The following is a 23,366-nucleotide window of genomic DNA, read 5'->3' as shown; positions in this document are numbered from 1 at the left end:
TGGGCCTGATTTTTGAAAAATTGGATGTGCATGCCTAATTTGTGCGAAAATAGAAAAATACATGAACAAATCAGGTGCCTGTCCAGCAAACAGTACATAACTTGCAATTGTCACATACAAGTACCCAGTTCATGCATGCAACTGTGCTAATTACCAATGCAAATTAGGATTGCAACTGAACACACAACTGTTTGAAAATCAAGCCCTTATGAAAATGCTCGCTATTATTTCAAATGAGAGTTTGGCAGAGGATTGAAGCCTTTAATATAATAAAGTGTTCTTTCACATATTTCAAGGCAGCAACAATCTTCATACAAATTAGCCAATCCAACAAAATCAAATATAAAACTCTCTTAAATGGTAGTGCCAAACAATGAATACTAATTTTCTCTCTCTGGAAAATGAACCATCCTGAACAGAAACACCATTTAAAAGCAGATCACAGAATTTCACTGTTATACAAAAGAATGATGAAATGCCCTAAAGCACAATGCAGATGAAGGGTTACATGTTGCTAACCCAAAATTATAAAAAGGGTCATTTCCCTATAATTATGAATTTTGACCATGCTTGTTGTAAGAGCATTTAACGCTAATAAGAACATGACAAAAGTATACTGTCAATTAAAAGAAAAAAATTAAGCCAAACTCATTTTATTTTGTTGGTTTTCCATTCCCCCTCTCTCCCCCCTGCCCCACACAAACAGGAGGGCAAGAGCAGACAGATGCAGTTTAATTTAAAAGAGAAATCTGGATTATTGAGGTTTATAAACACCACCCACATTGACCATTTAAATTAACACATATCTCATAAATAGATCTGATACTATGCACATATCTTGGTCACAAGATTAGCAGCTTTCTGGAGCATGTAAGCCTGATCTAATCAGGGAACTATGCAAAAGACAAACTCTCCCACTTTGCAGAGCTGTTCAAAGAAGTGGAGAACTTCTTTGAATTATCTAGCTTTCCTCCCAAGCAAGAATACTATCTATTCATAGTGTCCAACTTCCTGTTTGCTAATCTAAGTTATGGCTGTCTCCAACAAATTCAAGTACTAGGCACTGCAGGATTATCCAGGACAAAATGAAGATGGCAGTAAATCTCAGACGTATCACTGTCAGATCAAATAAAGGCTTTTACACTTAAGGTATGTCAACACTATGAAATTAGGTCGATTTTATAGAAGTCGATTTTTAGAAATCAATTTTATACAGTTGATCATGTATGTCCACACTAAGCGCATTAAGTCAGTGGAGTGCATCCTCACTACTGTGGATAGCATCGACTTACGGCGCGGTGCAATGTGGGTAGCTATCCCACAGTTCCCTCAGTCTCTGCTGCCCATTGGAATTCTGGGTTAAGCTCCCAATGCCTAACAGAGCCAAAACATTGTCGCAGGTGGTTTTGGGTACATGTCGTCAGGCACTGCTCCCTCTGTGAAAGCAATGGCAGACAATCGTTTCATGCCTTTTTCCCTGGGTTACCCATGCAGATGCCATACCACAGCAAGCATGGGGCCTGCCCAGCTCACTGTCACCACTGCTGTTGTGGGCAAGTCTATTGTGGGGGCTGCTGTGATCCAAGTAGCCAATGCAATCATTAACGTTCTGTTAACAAGGGTAATGACTCTGGGAAATGTGCGGCCCTCTTCAGATTTTAGATGCATCATATTCCTGTCCTTTGTTGCTGATGAAGAAGTTTTGCAGCCACACATTCCAGTCTGGCCAGTGCTGTAACAACCCATAGCACTTTTGTGGTTGACATATGTAACAGCTCCAAGGCTCTTGCTTGTTTGCCTTGGCCAAGGTACCTTGCCCTACCTGGACCTCCAAGCATTAGACACAGAAGCACCTGCAACAGCTGGTGTTGCTATACAGCAGCAGCTCCTTGCCTTCACAGCAGAGGGTGCAGTAGGACAGCTAACCATCCTCGTTGGACATGTAGCTTGGCCGGGGGTTTTTGGAGCGTCTTCCCTGCCTGGCTTCTAGCAGCCTCCAGGGCATGGTGTATGGCTCCACCACTTCTGATTCAACTCTGCTCTCCTGCTCCCCAGCGACAACCTCGGGGGATCCTTTCTGGTCCTCCTGGGTGCTGCTGACAGCAGACGGTGCAGTAGGACTGCTAACCGTCCTCATCCACTGCTTCCGCTGCAACTCTGCTCTTCGGCTTGGGGGATCCGTTCATGAAGCCTGGACAGCAGTAAGGAGCAGTTCAACTACAGGCTGAGCAAGTGCAGAATGGTGGTAGAATGTGCCTTCGGACATTTAAAAGCTCACTGGCACTGTTGGTCAGACCTCAGTGCAACCAACATTCCCATTGTTATTGCTGCTTGCTGTGTGCTCCATAATATCTGTGAGAGTAAGGGGGAGACGTTTATGGCGGGGTGAGGTTGAGGCAAATCTGCTGGCGTCCAATTTTGAACAGCCAGACACCAGGGTGATTAGAAGAGCACAGCAAGGTGTGCTGCACGTCAGAGAGACTTTGAAAACCAGCTTCATGACTGGCCAGGTTTCGGTGTGACAGTTGTGTGTGTTTCTCCTTGATGCAAACTCGCCTCCTTTGTTGATTTTAATTCCCTATAAGAGAATCACCCTCCCCCCTTCGAAATAAACTTAACTATTGTTTTGAAACCATGCATTCTTTCTTTATTAATTAAAAAAAAATGAAATAACGGACAAGGTAGGCTGGGTGGGGTTCGGGAGGAGGGAAGGACAAGGCCACATTGCTTATTGTAGCCACACTAAAAATCAAACTGTTTGAATGACAGCCTTCTGTTGCTTGGGCCATCCTCTGGAGTGGAGTGGCTGGGTGCCCGGAGCCTCCCAACCGTGCATTCTTGGGCATCTGGGTGAGGAGGCTATGGAACATGGGGAGGAGGGTAGGTGGTTATACGGTGGATGCAGTGGGGGTCTGTGCTCTTGCCTTTCCTGCAGCTCCAATTGATGCTTCATCCTGTCCATTTGCTCCCCCAGCAGACGCTTCATCATGTCCGTTTGCTCCCCCATTAGCCTCAGCATTGCATCCTGCCTCCGCTCTTCACGCTCACTTAATTCTTTCCTGGTCTCTGCCACTGAATGCCTCCGTGCATTAAGCTGTGCCCTATCAGTGCGGGAGGACTGCATGAGCTCAGAAAACATGTCATTGTGAGTGCGTTTTTTTCGCCTTCTAATCTGTGATAAGCTCAAGGACGGAGATGATAGGGGAAGCATAGAAACATTCTATGCTCTATGATTCTGAGAGCACTGCATGGTCACCTGTGCTGCTGAGTTTGCCACGCTGAACAAACAGGAAATGAAATTCAAAAGTTCCTGGGGCTTTTCCTGTGTATCTGGCTAGTGCATCAGAGTTCAAAGTGCTGTCCAGAGCGGTTACAATGGAGCACTCTGGGATAGCTCCTGGAGGCCAATACCGTCAATTTGCATCCATACTACCCCAAATTTGACCCAGCAAATTCAATTTTAGCACTACTCTCCTCGTCAGGAATGAGTACAGAAGTCGATTTTAAGAGCCCTTTAGGTCGAAAGAACGGGGTTGGTTGTGTGGATGCAGTCATTTTTAAATCAACCTAACGCGGCTAAATTCGACCTAACCCCATAGTGTAGACAAGGCCTTAGTTATAAAGGGGAAAGTAATATTGGAAAAATGCTGGAGCACAAATTACAACTGATTAGATTTTAAATACAAATGGATTTAAGATTTACTGTATAGCCTTTGATTTACTAAGATTGCTTTTCTCTTATGAATTCACAGTAAAATTAAATTCACTGTAAAGTCAGTACCATTTCACGCAAAACTGACAAAACCTTCAAGTCAATGAAAAGTATTTTGATTCCTAAAACCAACCACAGCCAAAGCTGACTGCTGACCAAGCCAAAGTATTTTGCTTATTCAAGTTTCCACCTGACTGATCCAAATTCAGCTACAACTGGCTACAAAACCATTGCTACTATGCTACAAATCAGTGGTGATAATGCTGAGCTATAGTTTAGACTTACAACCAATTTATATAGATATTTGACAAGAAAACAGATGTGATTTGCTGTTTAACTAGAAAAGCAATGTTTTCCCTTTAATTTAGTGAGTACACAAAATATCTGAGTTGCTTCAAAATTCTCTGTCCTTCTTTGGTTAAAAGAGCTGCAAGTTATTTTTGTCAAAGTACAGAATAATCTACATACTCCGTGACATGAATTGGTCTTAGCACACAAGAAATAGGAACCCATGATTTCTTTTAAGAAACGCTGAATATATTATTGGTATTGTTGTTCAGATAAACTGCCATTCAATTCCAGGAAAAGAATGATTAATAATTGTAGGCAGATAGACAGATGTTTTAGAGTCAACGCTTTTCTCAATATTTTGAAAAGGAGCCTGGATACTCAACATGAAAACAACAGATCATGCTCTTTCTTTGTAAGCCTGATATTAAAGCTAAGTATTTGCATATTATAATGCTTAATATAAAGAGGTGCATAAAACTAGAGGGATTCAATTTATATCAGATCAAAGATCCTCATAAAAATTCAGCACTGTAATTTATGGAAAACATTTTATGCTGCTATCAGAAATGTTTTAATGTTTATCAATTTCTGCCAAAATCAAGAATTGAAAACAACAGAAAACAAAGCAATCCATGAATCCACCCAATGTTGGTTAAAATATTTGTAACCACTTGCTAGTGCCCTCCTATCTAATTTGAAACACCCACACAGAAAGTAAGATACTGGTCTTTATTCTTATTTCACATCTTTAATCACACAGACTGCTGCCCTAAACCAAATTCTGCTGGATAATACTATTATGCTGAAACCGTTCATATCTGTGGTAAAGCTCTGACACGCTGCTCTGAGCAGCATGTTAAGGATGCCAGGCCAGGCCGGGGCCGAAGGGTTCGATAAGGGGTAGAGGGTCTTGGGGGCGGTCAGTGACTTCCCCCCCCCACGCCCCCGGGCCTAGGGGCCAGGGGCTGTGGGAAGGCACTTTTGGGGGGAGGCATCCTTAGCCCAACCTCCCTGCACTTACCTGCAGCAGGAAGTGGAGCATCCTGGCCCCAGCCCTCTCTACTCCACCAGTTCCCAGTCGTGGCGCTCCACTTCCCACCTTTCCCCAGCTGCCCCCTTCCCAACACAGGTGAGTGCGGGGGGGGCATCCTTTCCCCACACTCACGGATGGTGGGAAGTGGAGTGCCATGGCTGGGAGCTGGCAGAGTGGAGCAGACTGGGGCCGGGCTGCTCCGCTTCCCACTGATGCCGGTGAGTGCCTGGGGGTGGGGGGGTGGGGGGGGATTTTTTGGCTCCCAAGGACTGCGTTATATCGGGGTAAAGGTGTACTTCTTCCTTAAGGACTGCCTGTCTGCCTTCTGGACTATTCTTGAATTCTCATGTTTGAGCGAAAAATATAGTTGTTACTCCATGATACTATCATTTCAGATGCAGTTGTAATAAAAAATAAATAGCTGAAATAGGCAGATCTTCCCTTTAAAGTAGTACTGTCAGTGAATGCAATGAGTAATACTAAATAAACAGTATGGTAATAATAATTAAATAACTGCACTGATTTATTTTGTTTAGGAGAATCCATCCTCATAATACAGGATTCTGAAGACTATCCACCTTCAAGATCACCATCATTTTCTATAGTTCCAGATATCAGAGGGGTAGCCATGTTAGTCTGGATCTGTAAAAGCAGCAAAGAGTCCTGTGGCACCTTATAGACTAACAGACGTTTTGGAGCATGAGCTTTCGTGGGTGAATACCCACTTTGTCAGATGCATGTTCCAGAGTTATCTTCCAATGACAGTGTTTCAGTACATCATGTATGTTACATAGCCACAAAATATCACCTATAGCAAAAAAAAAAAAAAAAAAAATCCTCCATCATCCAGAAACAACCATAGATAAGTTTGTGATAAGAACCAGCAGATTACAAAAAGAGGTAATTGATGGAAAAATTGCCCTGTTTGTTTATGCAACAAACTCTCCTTTCTGTATGATTGAGAACCCACACTTCATTAACATGGTTCAGTCATTAAGACCAGGATACAGTCCACCCAACAGAGAAGATGTCACAGGCAAATTGCTGGATAAAGTGTATGAAAGAGAAATTGAGCAGTATGCAAAAGGTCTAGAGGGTCAAATTTTAACCTGAGTCTTGATGGGTGGAGCAATGTCCACAATGATCCTGTTGTATGTGCTTGTGTGACAACAGAAGAAGGGAATATCTTCCATACAGAAACAATAAATACATCAGGAAATGCACACACAGCAGAATACCTACAAGTAGCAGCAGTAAAAGCTATTAAAAGCTATAACAAACTGTGGAAAAAAAATTGAATGTCAAGTATTCAGCTTGGTCACAGACAATGCTACAAATGTATCCATGATGAGAAGAAATTTAGAAGAGTCCCAAGCTAACAACAGTACTCAACTGATGCACCTCCTAACCGAAGACTTCAGTGTGCCAGAAATAAAGGCTAATGCTGTTGAATTTGCAAAATACAACCACTTTGCAGCAGCTGCTCTGAAAAAAGTGGGAGGAACCAAGCTAACTCTCCCACATGACGTGCAATGGAACTCAGTAGTGGACTTTTTGAGCACTATATCAATAATTGGCTTAATCTGATGACAGTTTGTGAACAAAATCGTGAAAAAATAGACGGCACTGTCACAGCCAAAGTTCTCAACATTGGGCTTAAGAGAAATGTTGAACACATGCTGAGTACCCTGAAGCCTATTTCTGTAGGCTTGAACAAAATACAGGGAAACAGCTGTTTTATTGCTGATGCTGTTGAAATTTGGAAGGAACTGAGTGAGATCTTAAAAAGAGAACTATGCAAAGACAGAGTTAAATTACAAGCATTAAAAAAACAAATGGGACAAGCACTATCTCCAGTTCATTTTCCTGCAAATATTCTCAATACTCGGTACCAGGGTCAAACCTTAACTGCTGAAGAAGAGGAACTGGCTATAACATGGACATCCAGCAATCATCCCTCCATAATGCCAACTATAATCAACTTCAGAGCTATTCACGAAATATATGTTTGCTGATGATGTTTTAAAGAAAGTCACACCAGTGAACTGGTGGGAGTCACTGAAGCACTTGGATTCAGAGACTGTTGGAGTGATAATCTCATTTTTAACAGCAGTAGCTTCTTTTGCTGGTGTAGAAAAAATATTTTCTTCCTTTGGACTAAATGATTTCAAATTGAGACATCGTTTGGGACCTGAAAAAGCAGGAAAGCTTGTTTTTCTTTTCCAAATTATGAACAAACAGGAAAATGAAGGTGAAGACAACTGAGTTAGCTGAAGAAGCCAATATTTAAAGTTTCTCATGCTGACCTGGCTGACATAGTTGATTTAATTTTTGTGTTTTTTTTTTTTAATTTCATGTAACTATTTTAGTTAAAAACAATTTTAACCAAAATAAACCAGATTTAAAAAAATTTAAATGTTGAACTAAATTCAAAAATTCATATGCTTGTTTTGTTAAACTATGTTTGCTGTTGAAGAAAAAAATCCAGACTACATAACATCATTGTTTTAGTTAAATAAAACAATTTAAATGTCTGTCTGGTGATGTTCTCTTCCTAATAGAGCATGGCAAGAAAACCCTCCAAATATTAATGATTAAGCCGTTGAATTGGAGACAGTTCACCTCCCAATGACTTCACAAATATCTGCTTCAATTACCTTTCGTAAATGAAATAACCAGACAATCATTCATTTTCTAATATAGCTGTAAAACTGATCTGAAAAGTTTTCAAAATAAATCACTTTAAAAATGTATAGTGTGTACCTTCTAAAAATGAAACCTACATCTATCTCTGAGTTGTGAAGAATATGTATTAAGGTTATAACAACCAACAAGAATGCACTTTTACGCAGAAATCCATGATTAAATCAAGTCTTCCTGACTAGTGTTTTAAATCGTGATTTAAATCAATTTGATTTAAATCAAATCCATCCTGATTGCAGCATCCTCTTTCTAGTTGCTTATTATCTTTTAGCCATTCAGGCCAATTTTTTCCAGTCCAGGTGCCAGTCTCAGAATGATGATTTTTATTTTTTTTAAAGTTTCAGCAGTTTTAAATTTTTTTTTAAAGTTTAAAAATTTTTAAATGGTTTGTCCATTTCTAAGAACAAGGACTGGGGAAAATATGTGGTTTTCCCCATCAAATCATAGAAACATAGGGCTCAAAGGGACCTTGAGAAATCATTAAGTTCATCTCCAGTGCTGTGGCAGGACTAAGTAAACCCTGACCATCCATGACAGGTGTTCTTAGAACATTCCAGTGATGGGTATTCCACAACCTCCCTTGAAAACCTATTCCAGAGCTTAACTACCCTTATAGTTAGAATGTTTTTCCCAATATCTAACCTAAAATCTCCCTTGCCACAGCTCATTACCTTTTGTTCTAAGTTCAGTGGATGGGGAGCACAATTGCTTCTTTTCTCAAGACTAAACATGCCCAGTTTTTTAACCTTTTCTCATGGGTCAAGTTTTCTAAATCTTTTGTCATTTTTGTTGCTCTCCGCTGGACTCTTGCCAATTTGTTCAAATCGTTCTTAAAGTGTGGCACCCAGAACTGGACACAGTACTTCAGCTGAGGCCTTATCAGTTCTGAGCAGAGCAGAATAATTATCTCCTATGTTTTACATAAGACACTCCTGTAAATACATGTTAAAATGATATTGGCTTTTTTCACAGCTGCAACACATTGTTAACTCATATTCAATTTGTGATCCACTATAATGTCCAGATCCTTTCCAACAGCACTGCAACCTGCCAGTTATTCCCCATTTTGCAGCTGTGTGTTTGATTTTTCCTTCCTACTTGAAAAACTTTGTACTTGTTATTGAATTTCATCTTCTTGAATTCAGACCAATTAATCAAGGTCATTTTGAACTGTAATCCAGTCTTCGTAACCCTTCTCAGCTTGGTGTCATTTGCAAATTTTATAAGCATACTCTCCATTCCAGTATCCCAGTCATTAGTGAAAACATTGACTAGTACCAGACCCAGGACTGGACTCCTGTGGGACATCACTAGTTATGCCCTCCCTGTTTGACTATGAACCACTGATAACTATTCTTTGAATATGATTTTTTGACCAGTTTTGCACCCACTTTATAGAAATTTAATTTAGACTACTTTTACCTAGTTTGTTTATGAGAATGTCATGTGGGACTGCATCAAAAACCTTACTAAAAATCAAGATATATCACAACTGCTACTTCCCCCCCATCCATTAGGTCACTAATTCTGTCAAAGAAGTAAATTAAGTTGCTATGGCATAATTTGGTTTTAACAAATCCATGTTGGTTATTCCTTATAACTCTATCATTCTCTAGGTGGCTACAAATTTATTTTTGTTCCAGTATCTTTCCAGGTATCAAAGTCAGACTGACTGGTCTATAATTCCCCAGGTCTTTGGTCTTCTTTTTAAAGACAGGCACTATCTTTCCCCTTTTCCAGTATTCTGGGACCTCACCCATCCTCCAAGAGATCTCCAAGATTACTGCTAAGAGTTCCAAGATTGCTTCAGCTAGATCTGTAAGTACCCCAGGATGTATTGCATCAGGCTCTGCTGACTTGACAACATCTAACTTATCAACATATTCTTTAACGTGTTCTTTCTCTATTTTGGCTTGCATTTCCCCTTTTTTGTTAGTATTGTTGTGTTGAGTCATCATTAACCTTTTCAGTGAAGACTGAAGCAAAACAGGCATAAAGCACCCCAGCTTTCTTCATGTCATCAGTTAGTAGCTCTCCTTACCCATTAAGTAGAGGACCTACACTTTCCTTCATCTTTCTCTTGCTTCTAAAGTATTTAAAGAACCTCTTCTTACTGCCTTTTATGTCCCTTGCTAGGTGTAACTCTTTTTGTGCTTTAGTCTTTCTGATTTTGTTTCTACTACTTTGTTCTTCTTCTATCAATTTGTCCATGTTTCCACTTAATGTAGGATTCCTTTTTGATTTTCAGGTCATTAAAGAGCTCCTGACGGAGCCATATTGGCCTTACTCTACTTCCTAGCTTTCCTCCCTATCAGGATAGTTGGCAGTTGTTCCTTTAATACTGTCTTTTTGAAAAACTGCCAGCTCTGCTGAACTCCTTTTTCTCTTAGGTTTTCCTTCCATTGAACTTTACCTACAAGTTCTCTGAGTTTATTGAAGTCTTCTTTTTTGAAGTTTTGATGTTAACAGATTCTTACAACTATTTCATTGACAAGCTCTAATGCTGACAGGATTTGGAGCACTGACCTGAAACTTGATAGAGAGGTTGCCCTGGTGTCGGGGATGCATCTTGTGACAATCCTGTGAAAATCCTCCCAAATTTGACCAAGTTATAAGCCCTGCAAATCTCTGTTTGTACATGCTCAATAGAGGTTTGTTGGAGGCTAACAACATTATTCCCCAAAGGTTCTGCCTATGCTGAGCATGCTCAACCCCACATAGCTCCTATGAGTTCACTGGACTGAGCTTTCACCAGTCCACCGAGTAGCTAAGCATGCTCCATTCCTGAACTGCAGGCTATCCAAAAGCCAAGCAGAACTTTTCTTGTAATTCTTTCCTCCTAACAGCAGTAGCTACTATGACACCAGCCTGAATTGTCTGAATGCAGAGGGGACAGGTGGTGAGGACAAAAGAATGCTGAGACAAGTGCCTGTAGACACAATGGTCTCTGACAGCTAGAAAGAGCAAATCCAGGGAAAGCTCTGGGCTGGTGCACGCTCAGTACAAATAAAATCTTCAGATAATTTAGTTGCCAAACTCTAACTAGTCTCATGAGTGAACCTCCTCTACTCCTGAGCTTGCCTTCCCTTCATCCTTCCCCTCCTACAACTCTCCTCCTCCTCTTCTGTCACAGATGCAGAAGTTTATCCTCTTTCTCCTACAAACCCCTCTGCTTGGCCCCCTGACCCATCTCAACTCTTGATCTTGCTCACGCCAATCTCATTCCCTACTTACTTTTTCTTTAACTTCTCTCTTCTCTAACTCTTTTCGCTCACATTATAAGCATGCTTTAGTCTCTCCTGTTTTTTAAAAAAAACCCTACCCTTAATTCCACTTGCCTCTCCAACTACCACAACCAAATCCCTTTTCCCTTCCATCTCTAAGCTCACTGAACAATTTGCATACAATCAGTGTCTGGAATTCCTCTCCTCAAGTTCCATCCTAGATCCTCTCCAAACTGGCTTCCACCCTTGCGCTCGAGTGAAACTGCTCACACCAGTCTCTAATGACTTCTTCCTAGCCAAACTGCAGAACCAGTATTCCTTCCTCATCCACCTTTATCTGTCAGCCATCTTTGACACAGCTGACCATGGATGTCTTCCTGAAATCTCGTCTTTCGTTAGCTGGCGACTCTGTCCTCTCCCAGTTTTCCTCATATCTCTCTAATTGCTCCTTCAGCATATCCTTCAGAGGATTCTCCTAATACCTCCTCCAATTTTCAGTGTGAGTTCCACAGGGCTCTGTCCTTGGTCCCCTCCTATTCTCCCTCTAACAAAGTGTCTCAGTAAACTCATCTGCAAACACAAATTCAGCGACCATCTCTATGCTGGCGATTCAAATACCTCTCTATTTCAGACCTGTCATCTTTCATCTAAACTAAAATCTCAGTCTGACATCTTTTCATGGATGACTAGCTATCGACTAAAATTCAATGTGGCTAAAACAGAGCTCTTTAATTTCCCTCCCAAGCCCTTCTCACTACTTGTTTCTTCATCACTGTGGACATTATCATCCTGAATGCCAGTGAGGACCATAATCTGGGCCTCATCTTTGACTCAGACCACAATCTAGGTCCTCACATTCAGCCAATGTTTTAATTTTGCCAATTCTTTCTACATAACACCTCTAAGATATGGCCTTTCCTATCCGTCCACACAGCTAAAATTAACTCTCTGTCTCTCTAGCCCAGGTGCTCATCATCTTGCATTACAGTGTGACAATCAGGATCCAGGGAAAAACCATCTGGACCCTGACTGTCTCATACTGCAACATCCTTCCTGGGGCCTTGACAAATGCAATTTTGCACCCCCTAGATACACTCAGAATACTGTTTCAAATCATGTTCCCAGCCTGTTGCCTCACTTTCGTATCCTTCCATGGGCTTCTGCTTCTCTACTGCATCAAAAACTTGTTTTCATATTCAAAGCTCTTCAAGGCTTAACCACACCCTCCATGTAATCTCTCATTCACTATCAAGACATTGACTCTCGCTTCCATGCCACTACCCACCTCCAAACAAGCACCGTTGCATTCTCCCATGGCTACCCTTCTCGCTTGATTAGAGCCCTGCCCCATAAACATCTACAAAACTACCTCATTATCCTCCAAAACTCTCATTAAAACCCGTCCTTTCTATGACACTTACAAAAACCCAAAACCCTTGACAATGATTAGTCTGCTGCTTTGCTGAGACCAGTGACTACCATACTGACCAATACTGTCTCCTTGTTCCCTTGCACTTTCCCATCTGTCTGTATTCATCTGTTCTCTCTTGTTTTAGACTTAGCACTTTGGGGAAAGGTTGGCCTTTTTGTTCTGTGATTGTACAGTATCTGGCACACTGGGATCCTGGTCCATGATTAAGGCTATGGTAATATAAATAATAATACTGAGTGGTGTTTCCCAAGGATGGCGTCCCCAATAATACTAGTGGTGTTCTCCAAAGGTCAGTCCTAGGACCAATCCTATTCAACTTATTCATAAATGATCTGGAGAAAGGGGTAAAAAGTGAGGTGGCAAAGTTTGCAGATGATACTAAACTGCTGAAGATAGTTAAGACCAAAGCAGACGATGAAGAACTTCAAAAAGATCTCACAAAACTAAGAGATAGGGCAACAAAATGGCAAATGAAATGTAATGTGGATAAATGTAAAGTAATGCACACTGGAAAAAATAACCCCAACTACACACACAACATAGCTAATTTAGCTACAACTAATCAGGAAAGAGATCTTGGAGTCATCATGGATAGTTCTCTGAAGACGTCCACGCAGTGTGCAGTGGCAGTCAAAAAAGCAAACAGGATGTTAGGAATAATTAAAAAAGGGATAGAGAATAAGACGGAGAATATATTATTGCCCTTATATAAATCTATGGTATGCCCACATCTCGAATACTGCGTACAGATGTGGTCTCATCTCAAAAAAGATATACTGGCATTAGAAAAGGTTCAGAGAAGGGCAACTAAAATGATTAGGGGTTTGGAACGGGTCCCATATGAGAAGAGATTAAAGAAGGTAGGACTTTTCATCTTAGAAAAGAAGAGACTAAGGGGGGATATGATAGAGGTATATAAAAATCATCAGTGGTGTGAAGAAAGTGAATAAGGAAACGTTATTTACTTGTTCCCATAATATAAGAATATGGGGTCACCAAATGAAACTTATAGGCAGCAGGTTTAAAACAAATAAAAGGAAATTCTTCACACAGCGCAGTGTCAACCTGTGGAACTCCTTGCCTGAGGAGTTTTTGAAGGCTAGGACTATAACAGGGTTTAAAAGAGAACTAGATAAATGCATGGAAGTTAAGTCCATTAATGGCTATTAGCCAGGATGGGTAAGGAATGGTGTCCCTACACTCTGTTTGCAGATGGATGGCAGGAGAGAGATCACTTGATCATTACCTGTTAGGTTCACTCCCTCTGAGGCACCTGGCATTGACCACTATCAGTAGACAGGATACTGGCTAGATGGACCTTTGGTCTGACCCAGTACGGCCGTTCTTATGTTAAATTCTTATGAGCATGGGTGAACTGTGATTATTCAGAGGTTTATAATTTAGCCAAATTTGGGCAAATTTTCACAGGGAACAGCAAAAGGCACATCCTAGGCATCAAAGTAACCCTCTCCCTTGCCAAATGTCAAGGCCCTGTGCCAAAATATGAAGGTATTAAAGCTTCACAGCAAAATGTTTGTAAGAATTTTTTTAAGATGGGTAAAACTTTTTCCCCCTAATCTCTTTATCAGAAACAGATGAAACTTTTAAGAAAAAATCAGCAGCTTGGGAAATTTCAGACCAAATGGTTAAAGTTTGCGGTTGTAAGTGACTGAAAAAAGACGGTTACTCACCTTTGTAACTGCTGTTCTTCGAGATGTGTTGCTCACATCCATTCCAGTTAGGTGTGCACGCCGTGCGTGCACTTTCGTCGGAAACTTTTTACCCTAGCAACTCCAGTGGGCCGGCAGGTCGCCCCCTAGAGTGGCGCCACCATGGCACGCGATATATACCCCTGCCGGCCCGCCCGCTCCTCAGTTCCTTCTTGCCGGCTACTCCGACAGTGGGGAAGGAGGGCGGGTGTGGAATGGATGTGAGCAACACATCTCGAAGAACAACAGTTACAAAGGTGAGTAACCGTCTTTTCTTCTTCGAGTGATTGCTCACATCCATTCCAGTTAGGTGAATCCCAAGCCATACCTTGGTGGTGGGGTCGGAGAGAGAAGTTGCGGCATGGAGCACTGCAGATCCGAAGGCCGCGTCCTCTCTGGACTGCTGGACCAGGGCGTAGTGGGAAGCAAAGGTGTGGACCGATGACCAGGTCGCTGCCCGACAGATTTCCTGGATGGGCACACAGGCGAGGAAAGATAGCGACGACGCCTGCGCCCTGGTGGAGTGCGCAGTCACTCGGCCCGTAGGAATGTGAGCCAAGTCATAGCAGGTCCTGATACAGGACGTTACCCACGAGGATAACCTCTGCGAGGAAATGGGAAGCCCCTTAATGCGGTCCGCTACTGCCACGAAAAGCTGGGGGGATTTGCGGAATGGTTTGGTCCTCTCCACATAAAACGCGAGAGCCCGACGGACATCAAGCGAGTGGAGTTGTTGCTCCCTGCGTGAAGAATGAGGTTTCGGGAAAAAAACTGGGAGGAAGATCTCCTGGTTGACGTGGAAGGCTGAGACCACCTTGGGGAGAAAGGCAGGGTGCGGTCTCAGCTGCACCTTATCTTTATGGAAGACTGTATACGGGGGATCTACCGTGAGCGCCCGGAGTTCCGACACCCGTCTAGCTGAGGTAATAGCTACTAAAAAGGCAGTCTTCCAAGAAAGATAGAGCAGGGAGCAAGTAGCTAACGGCTCAAAGGGGGGCCCCATGAGTCGAGACAACACCAGGTTAAGATCCCAGGTAGGGGCAGGGGGTCGGACGTTAGGGTAGAGACAGTCCAGCCCCTTAAGGAATCTAGTCACCGTCGGGTGAGAGAAAACGGAGCGGCCATCCCCACCCAGGTGAAAGGTGGAGATAGCAGCCAGGTGGACCCGCAGGGACGATATCTCCAGGCCCTGTTGCTTAAGGGACCAAATATAGTCCAAAATATTGGCCACCGAAACTTCCATCGGGAGGAAACCCTTCTCCACGCACCAATAGGAGAAACGCTTCCACTTGGCCAAGTACGTCGCTCTAGTGGAAGGCTTCCTGCTGCCCAAGAGTACCTCACGTACCGGGGTGGAGCAGCGCAACTCAGAACTGGTCAGCCACGCAGGAGCCACGCTGCTAGGTGCAGCGACTGGAGGTCCGGGTGACAGAGAGTTCCGTGGTCCTGGGTGATCAGGTCCGGGTGAAGGGGCAGGGGAACTGGGTCGGCTATGGCCAGGTCCAGCAACATGGGGTACCAATGTTGCCTGGGCCACGCCGGGGCTACCATGATCACGCGGGCCCTGTCCCTGCGCACCTTCAGAAGGACCCTGTGGACCAGCGGGAACGGGGGGAATGCGTAGAACAAGTGGGTCGTCCACGGAATAAGGAAGGCGTCCGCTATAGACCCGGGCTCCCGGTCCTGAAAGGAGCAGAACGCCTGGCATTTCCTGTTCCCCCTGGACGTGAAGAGGTCCACGCGGGGACAACCCTACCTCTGGAAAATCGAGAGGGCGACGTCCGGGCGGAGGGACCATTCGTGCGCGAGGAAGGATCTGCTCAGGTGGTCCGCCAGTGTGTTCCGTACTCCGGGGAGGAAGGAAGCCGTGAGGTGAATGGAGTGGGCTATACAAAAGTCCCAGAGTCGCATCGCCTCGTGACATAGGGGAGAGGATCTGGTGCCACCCTGCTTGTTGATATAGTACATGGTCGTCGTGTTGTCGGTAAATACCGCGACACAACGACCCCGAAGCTGGTGACAGAACGTTTGACAAGCAAGGCGGACCGCTCTCAACTCCCGCATGTTGATGTGTAGTTCCACCTCCTGTGGAGACCACAGGCCCTGTGTCCTCATGGTTCCCAGGTGGGCCCCCCAGCCGAGATCGGAGGCATCCGTCGTTAGGGACACCAAGGGCTGGGGTGGGTGGAATGGGAGCCCCGCACACACGACAGACTGGTCTAGCCACCAACTGAGAGAATCCAACACCCCCTGGGGGATTGTAATCAGCATGTCTAGTGACTGCCTTGCCGGCCGATAATGTGCGATGAGCCAAGACTGGAGGGGCCTCATGCGGAGCCGTGCATACCCAGTCACAAATGTGCAGGCTGCCATATGGCCTAACAGGGATAGACATGTCCGTATCGATGTCAGGGGGGCTGCCAGCAAGCGCTGAACGATCGCCGACAACGACTGGAACCTCGGCAATGGCAGAAGGGCCCTGGCTACGGTGGAGTTCAGGGCGGCCCCAATGAACTCCACCCTCTGCGAGGGGAGCAGGGTGGACTTGTCCACCTTGATCATGAGGCCCAAGGTAGCAAACAGGCCGGTGATCCTGCGGACGTGGCTGCAGACCTGCAGCTCCAACGTGCCCCGAATTAACCAATCGTCGAGGTAAGGGAACACGTGAATGCAACTGCGCCCAAGATGTGCCACAATGACGGCCATGCATTTTGTGAATACCCTCGGAGCCATAGAAAGGCCAAATGGGAGGACCGCAAATTGGTAGTGAAGGCGGCCGACCACGAACCAAAGGAAACGTCTGTGGTGTGGCCATATGGCAATATGAAAATAAGCGTCCTGCATGTCAAGGGCGGCATACCAGTCTCCAGGATTCAGGGATGGGATAATGGTCCCCAGGGATACCATGCGGAACTTCAACTTTACTAGATATTTGTTGAGCTCTCGCAGGTCGAGGATAGGCCTGAGGCCTCCCTTGGCCTTGGGGATCAGAAAGTAGCGGGAATAAAACCCCTTGCCCTTCTCATTCTCCGGAACCTCCTCTATAGCTCCTTTGTTGAGGAGCGTCTGTACCTCCTGGCGGAGGAATTGCTCGTGAGAGGGGTCCCTGAAGAGGGACGAGGATGGGGGGCGGGAGGGAGGAAATGATACAAACTGCAGACGGTATCCCATCTGCACCGTGTGTAAGACCCAGCGGTCGGATGTTATCCGGGACCACGCCTGGAGGAAAAACGAAAGGCGGTTGGAAAATGGGGGGAAAGGATCCATGGGGGATACTGGTATTACGCCCTCGGGCGCACCTTCAAAACGAAGGTTTGGGTCCAGGTGGGGCTTTAGAGGAGCTTTGGTTTTGCCCCCCTTGATTGCCCGACGGCCTGCGCCTGCCATTTCTGCCGCGGCGCCTATTAAGGTCCTGCCGCTGGCGGAACTGGGGGTATGGCCGACGCTGCTGCTGTTGCTGCGGTCGGAAGGGTCTGCGTTGCGTCCCAGGCGTGTGCATACCAAGGGAGCGCATAATGACCCGATTGTCCTTAAGACTTTTCAGTCTGGGGTCTGTCTTCTCCGAGAACAGGCCCTGGCCTTCGAACGGGAGGTCCTGGATGGTGTATTGGAGCTCCGGAGGAAGGCCAGAAACCTGAAGCCAGGAGATGCGGCGCATCGTCACCCCCGAGGCGAGGGTACGGGCAGCCGAGTCTGCCGCGTCCAAGGAGGCCTGCAACGAGGTTCGTGCAACTTTTTTGCCCTCGTCAAGAATCGCCGCAAATTCTTGACGCGCCTCTTGTGGCAGCAGCTCTTTGAACTTATCCGCTGCCACCCAAGAGTTAAATGCGTAGCGGCTAAGAAGGGCTTGCTGGCTGGAAACCCTGAGCTGAAGGGCCCCAGCCGAATAAACCTTGCGGCCAAGGAGGTCCATACGCCTGGCCTCCTTGGATTTGGGGGCTGGGGCTTCCTGTCCGTGACACTCCCTCTCGTTCACCGACTGTACCACCAGGGAACATGGTGTCGGGTGAATATGGAGGTACTCATAGCCCTTGGAGGGGGCCATGTACTTCCTTTCGACGCCCCGTGCAGTAGGGGGGATGGAGGCCGGAGATTGCCAGATTGTATTGGTGTTGGCCTGGATCGTCCGAATAAAGGAGAGGGCGACCCTGGTGGGAGCATCGGAGGAGAGGATGCTGACAACGGGGTCCTCGATCTCAGAGACCTCCTCAGCTTGCAGGCTCAGATTCTGTGCTACGCACCTGAGGAGGTCCTGATGTGCCCTGAGATCCAGAGGAGGAGGGCTATTAGAGGAAGTGCCAGCCACCGCCTCATCGGGAGAAGACGATGAGGAGACCCCTGGCAAGAGAGTGTCCAGCAGGGGGTCCGCCTCAGCCCTCGCCTCTGGCTCAGGAGGGAGATCAGGGTCCTGTTGCTTTGACCCGTCCTCCCCGTCCGGGGAGGGAGGGGGGCGAGACAACGTCGCCTCCGGTGCCCTGTGCTCTGCCGTTGCAGGCCTAGGAGGAAGCTGTTTGGGGCCCTGGGCTTGATGGTACGCCCAGGGTGTCCAGAACCCCCACTGTTGCGGACCCTGGTCCTGTTGCGGAGGGTCTTGGAAAAGCGCCGCTTGTCTGTCAGTGCCCAGCGCGTATACACTGTCCGCCTGCGATGACACCGACGGCTGTCTGGAAGGCCATGGAGGGGCCGACCGCGGCTGGTAAGAGTCTCCGCGTCCTGGCGCCGAAGATGTTCTCGATGCCGGTGATCGGGACCGGGAGCCATACCGGTGCCGGGATCGGGACCAGGGTCTGTCATGGACTCGGTGCCGGGATCGGGACCGGTACCGGCCGCTGCCTCGGTGCCGGGATCGGGACCGGGACCTGCCACCGACGCGGTGTCGGGAGGTCGACCGGGACTGGGACCTGCCACCAGCTCGGTGCCGGGAGGTTGACCGGCACGCTGATCGACGGCGGGACTGGCTCCTAGAGTCCCGGTGCCGGTATCGGCGGCTGGAACCAGACCGTGACCGTCTGGAGGCCGATCGGTGCCGCGAGTACAACCGGTACCGCCGAGGGGAGCGGTGCCGGGACTGCGAGCGGCGGCGGGATCTTGAGCGACCATGGTGTTGGGACCTCGACAGCGAGCGTGAGTCCCAAGACGGCGCCGACATCATAGGTTTGCCCCTGGACGCTACCCGCACCGGAGGTACCGGGGGTGGAGGCTGAGTTGACTCAGTCAGGGCAACGAGGTCCCATGCCGAGGTGAAGGTCTCTGGCGTCGATGGGACCAATAGCTCAACCCCAGATCTTATGGGGGAGCTCGGCGGGACCGGACTCGACGGAACCTCCGGGCCCGGAGTCGACGGTGCCGGTAGCGCCGCGGCCGATGTCAGTGCCGGGCGCTCCACTCGAGTCTGCCTGGATGGAGTTGCAGACTTCGAGGGTCTTGCTTCTGCACCCGGTGCTGGGGAAGGTTGGCGCCGGGGAGTCTTTCCGGTGCTGGCGCGATCCGGTGCCGGTGTCGAAATAACGGCCTGCGAAGCTGCCGGGTCGAGTGCCGCTTCCATGAGGAGAGTCCTAAGTCTCTGGTCTCTCTCCTTCTTTGTTCTAGGCTTAAAAGCCTTGCAAATGCGGCACTTGTCTGACCTGTGTGATTCCCCCAGGCACTTTAGACACGCGTCGTGAGGGTCGCTGGTCGGCATCGGCTTCTTACAGGCCGCACATTGCTTGAAGCCCGGCGAACCAGGCATGAGCCTGGTGCCGGGAGCCCGGGAGGGCTACGGCCCAAACCGGCTAACAAATATCTACAATATTATTTACACTATTAACTATATATAACTAACTACACTTAACTACTAACTATCAACCGTAGAACAAGGAGAGCTAGGGACGTGGAGGACAGCTATGCCGCGCTCCACAGTTCCAACGACTGACACGGCGGTAAGAAGGAACTGAGGAGCAGGTGGGCCGGCAGGGGTATATATCGGGTGCCATGGTGGCGCCACTCTAGGGGGCGACCTGCCGGCCCACTGGAGTTGCTAGAGTAAAAAGTTTCCGACGAACGTGCACGCACACCTAACTGGAATGGATGTGAGCAATCACTCGAAGAAGAACAGGATCTTATAATGGGAAGTGTTGAGCAACTTTTGCCTGCGGATGGCTTTACCAGGTCTACCGATAACAATCCTAAAATTATTTATAAAACAACAGTTAGGGTTTTAGAAAACTGCAGGCATTTCTCATTTATAGATTTGGAAAATGGGAAAGCTCAGTGGGTAAGTGCAGTTACAGAATGAGTAAAAGTGAGTTTGGTGGGAGCACCTAAATGTAACTAAGACTTTCAAGAGAGGTCCAAGACTGGAGTAATAGAAGTGTAGCAGATTAGGATTAAGTTGTATTGGCAGAGTTTTCTGAGGAATGCTTCTTATGCTTCACTGTCATAACCTTTTACTTTTATGAGCACCAAATTCATACAAAGAAACATGATTTTTTTTATTATATATTTGCTCTAGAATTGATGGAAAATGGCCAAAGTTTAGCTCATTTGACAAGATATTAAAGTAAATTACACATTAAACAATTAAAAAAAATCAATTTTGGTTCTGACTGGATAATCATCAACTTTCATATACTGAAGAACAGACTGAAAGTTAACTTACTGTTTTGTTGCAAATGAGTCAACTAATGGATTGGCAATGAAAGAATATTTTGTGCTATCAATTTAAAGACTGAGTCACATTTCCTCTGTTCTTTCTTCTTACATCAAAGTGTCTGCACTGTTTCATTACATTTTAACTGTACTTCTCTCTTATTTTTGATGGATAATTTAACACTTGATAATCCTTATTACCTACAATATATTTTCCCATTTTCACTGTGCATGCTGCCAGAGATACCACAGATGTCCAAAGTGTATGTTTTTCTTGGTTGCAATTTTTGGCTACTTCCAATCAGAGGGCATGCAGCTTTCTCAGACCCCATGGTTCCTCTTTACCACTTTTGCCCCCCAAGTTGGCTTGGGAACAGCCACTTGGGATAGTATTATTGTCTCCCATGGAAAACCAATGGATTGGCAAAAGCTACAAACCTAGTCCATATTGTGGATGTAGAGAAAGTGTTGTCTTCTCCTCTTTGGTGAGACTTTCAGAGGCATTAAAGTGACCATCTAACCATGCAAAGTCTGAAGTATGGAGTGCCTACTCTCCCGCCTCATCAATACTGGAAGCATGGCTAGTTAGCCCAAGTGCAGTGCTACCATTAGACTCCTGATAGTTTAGCTCTAGCAGTCTAGCCCCAGCTCCACTTCCCCCAGCTTCTGGCCAAACACTCCCTTAATACTGTGTGCTACAATGAGACTGTTGCTGGCGTTGTGGTTGGGGAAATATGCCTTAACGAGAAAAAATTAATTTCACACCAAACCTGATGAATATACCTAAATTTATAGAACACACAAAAATAAAGAATTACAAGCTGAATAATGTAAAGAAAAGTTTGATGCCAATTTTTTGGCTGAAACAAATATAAAATGTTTGCTCTGTTGTTGTAGTTGTGTTGGTCCCAGAATATGAGAGAGACAAGTAAGTGAGTTTATATATTTTATTGGACCAACTTCTGCTGGTCTAATAAAAAATATTACCTCACTTGCCTTGTCTCACAAATCTAAAACAAACAGTAACTGTTAAAAGTTTAATTGCGTCTCTATTTTGTATTTGTGTTCTTAACAGAAAAGCAAGTGTCCACTTAGGATTTTAATATTAATGGCAGAGTTATACTATTCTAACACTGCTCAAAACAGTATTTTACTTACTGCAAAATACTTTGCATATTGTGTCCTTAGGAGAAAAGAATATTATAACAGTGTGATAAAACATAATGCCTTAATCTTGTACAAAACTATAAAAATCAGTTTTGAGTTATGATTTGTTTCCTTTATGATGGCAGCAGCCTGGTCTGAAACATTACAGTTTTGTATCAGAGGGGGTAGCCGTGTTAGTCTGGATCTGTAAAAGCAGCAAAGAGTCCTGTGGCACCTTATAGACTAATAGCATGAGCTTTCGTGGGTGAATACCCACTTCGTCAGATGCATGTAGTGGAAATTTCCAGGGGCAGGTATATATATGCAGGCAAGCTAGAGATAATGAGGTAGTTCAATCAGGGAGGATGAGGCCCTGTTTTAGCAGCTGAGGTGTGAAAACCAAGGGAGGAGAAACTGGTTCTGTAATTGGCAAGCCATTCACAGTCTTTGTTTAATCCTGAGCTGATGGTGTCAAATTTGCAGATGAACTGAAGCTCAGCAGTTTCTCTTTGGAGTCTGGTCCTGAAGTTTTTTTTGCTGCAGGATGGCCACTTTAAGGTCTGCTATAGTGTGGCCAGGGAGGCTGAAGTGTTCTCCTACAGGTTTTTGTATATTGCCATTCCTAATATCTGATTTGTGTCCGTTTATCCTTTTGACACCATCAGCTCAGGATTAAAAAAGACTGTGATGGTAGCACCCATCACCGTGGAGGGAGCAACAGAATAATGCATGGAGAAGGTGTGTATGGAGGACCAGGTCGCTGCCCAGCATATGTCCTGCCAAGGTACGTCTGCAAGGAAGGCGGATATGGTAACATAAGCCCATGTTGAATGGGCTGTGACCCTGAGTGGAAGTGTTGCTCCCAAGAGATCATAGCATGTTTCAATGCAGTGGGTGATCCACTTGGAGAGGCATTGAAAGGATAAGGCAGAGCCTTGGCAATGTTCGGCGATAGCGATGAAGAGTCGTGGAGATGTGCGGAAGGCTCGCGTTCAGTGGAGATAAAAGGCCAGTGCCTGTCGAACATCAAAGGAGTGGAAGGCATGTTCTAGGGAGGAGGCATGGGGTTCAGAGTAGAAGACTGGGAGAGGTATACTATGGTTGAAGTGAAAGGAGGAAGCCATCTTAGGAAGGAATTTGGGGCGAAGGCGCAGGGAGACTTTATCTTTATGGAAGACTGTAAAGGGGGGATCTATCACCACAGTCGCTAGCTCACTGATATAACATGCTGAGGTGATGGCCACCAGGAAGATAACCTTCATGAGATGTGGGCAAGGAAACAGGTGGCACGGGGCTCAAAAAAGGGCTTGGTGAGTGCCAAGGGGATGAGATTAAGGTTCTGGGTGGGGACAGATGGGTTGTTTTATGGGAGGAAAAACATTGAGGAGTCCCTGGAGAAATCTGGAGGTCGTCAGATAAGTGAAGACGGAGAAGCCATCCATGGGAGGAAGGAAGGCACTGAGAGAGGCTACAAAAACGAGGAGTTCGG

The 23,366-nt window shown here is 45.7% G+C and overlaps 1 protein-coding gene across 2 annotated transcripts in view; it reads right to left on the bottom strand.

The window, feature by feature from the left end:
- The window catches only part of TTC33 (tetratricopeptide repeat domain 33), a 107,554-nt gene that overhangs the window by 2,565 nt on the left and 81,623 nt on the right, over nt 1-23,366 (bottom strand). The gene's annotated exons all lie outside the window — the stretch shown is intronic.

The sequence above is a fragment of the Gopherus evgoodei genome, chromosome 6, assembly GCF_007399415.2.
Source record: "Gopherus evgoodei ecotype Sinaloan lineage chromosome 6, rGopEvg1_v1.p, whole genome shotgun sequence".
NCBI classification, from domain to species: domain Eukaryota; kingdom Metazoa; phylum Chordata; order Testudines; family Testudinidae; genus Gopherus; species Gopherus evgoodei.
Note: the sequence above shows the minus strand (reverse complement) of the source record. Positions and strands in the feature narration are given on the sequence as shown.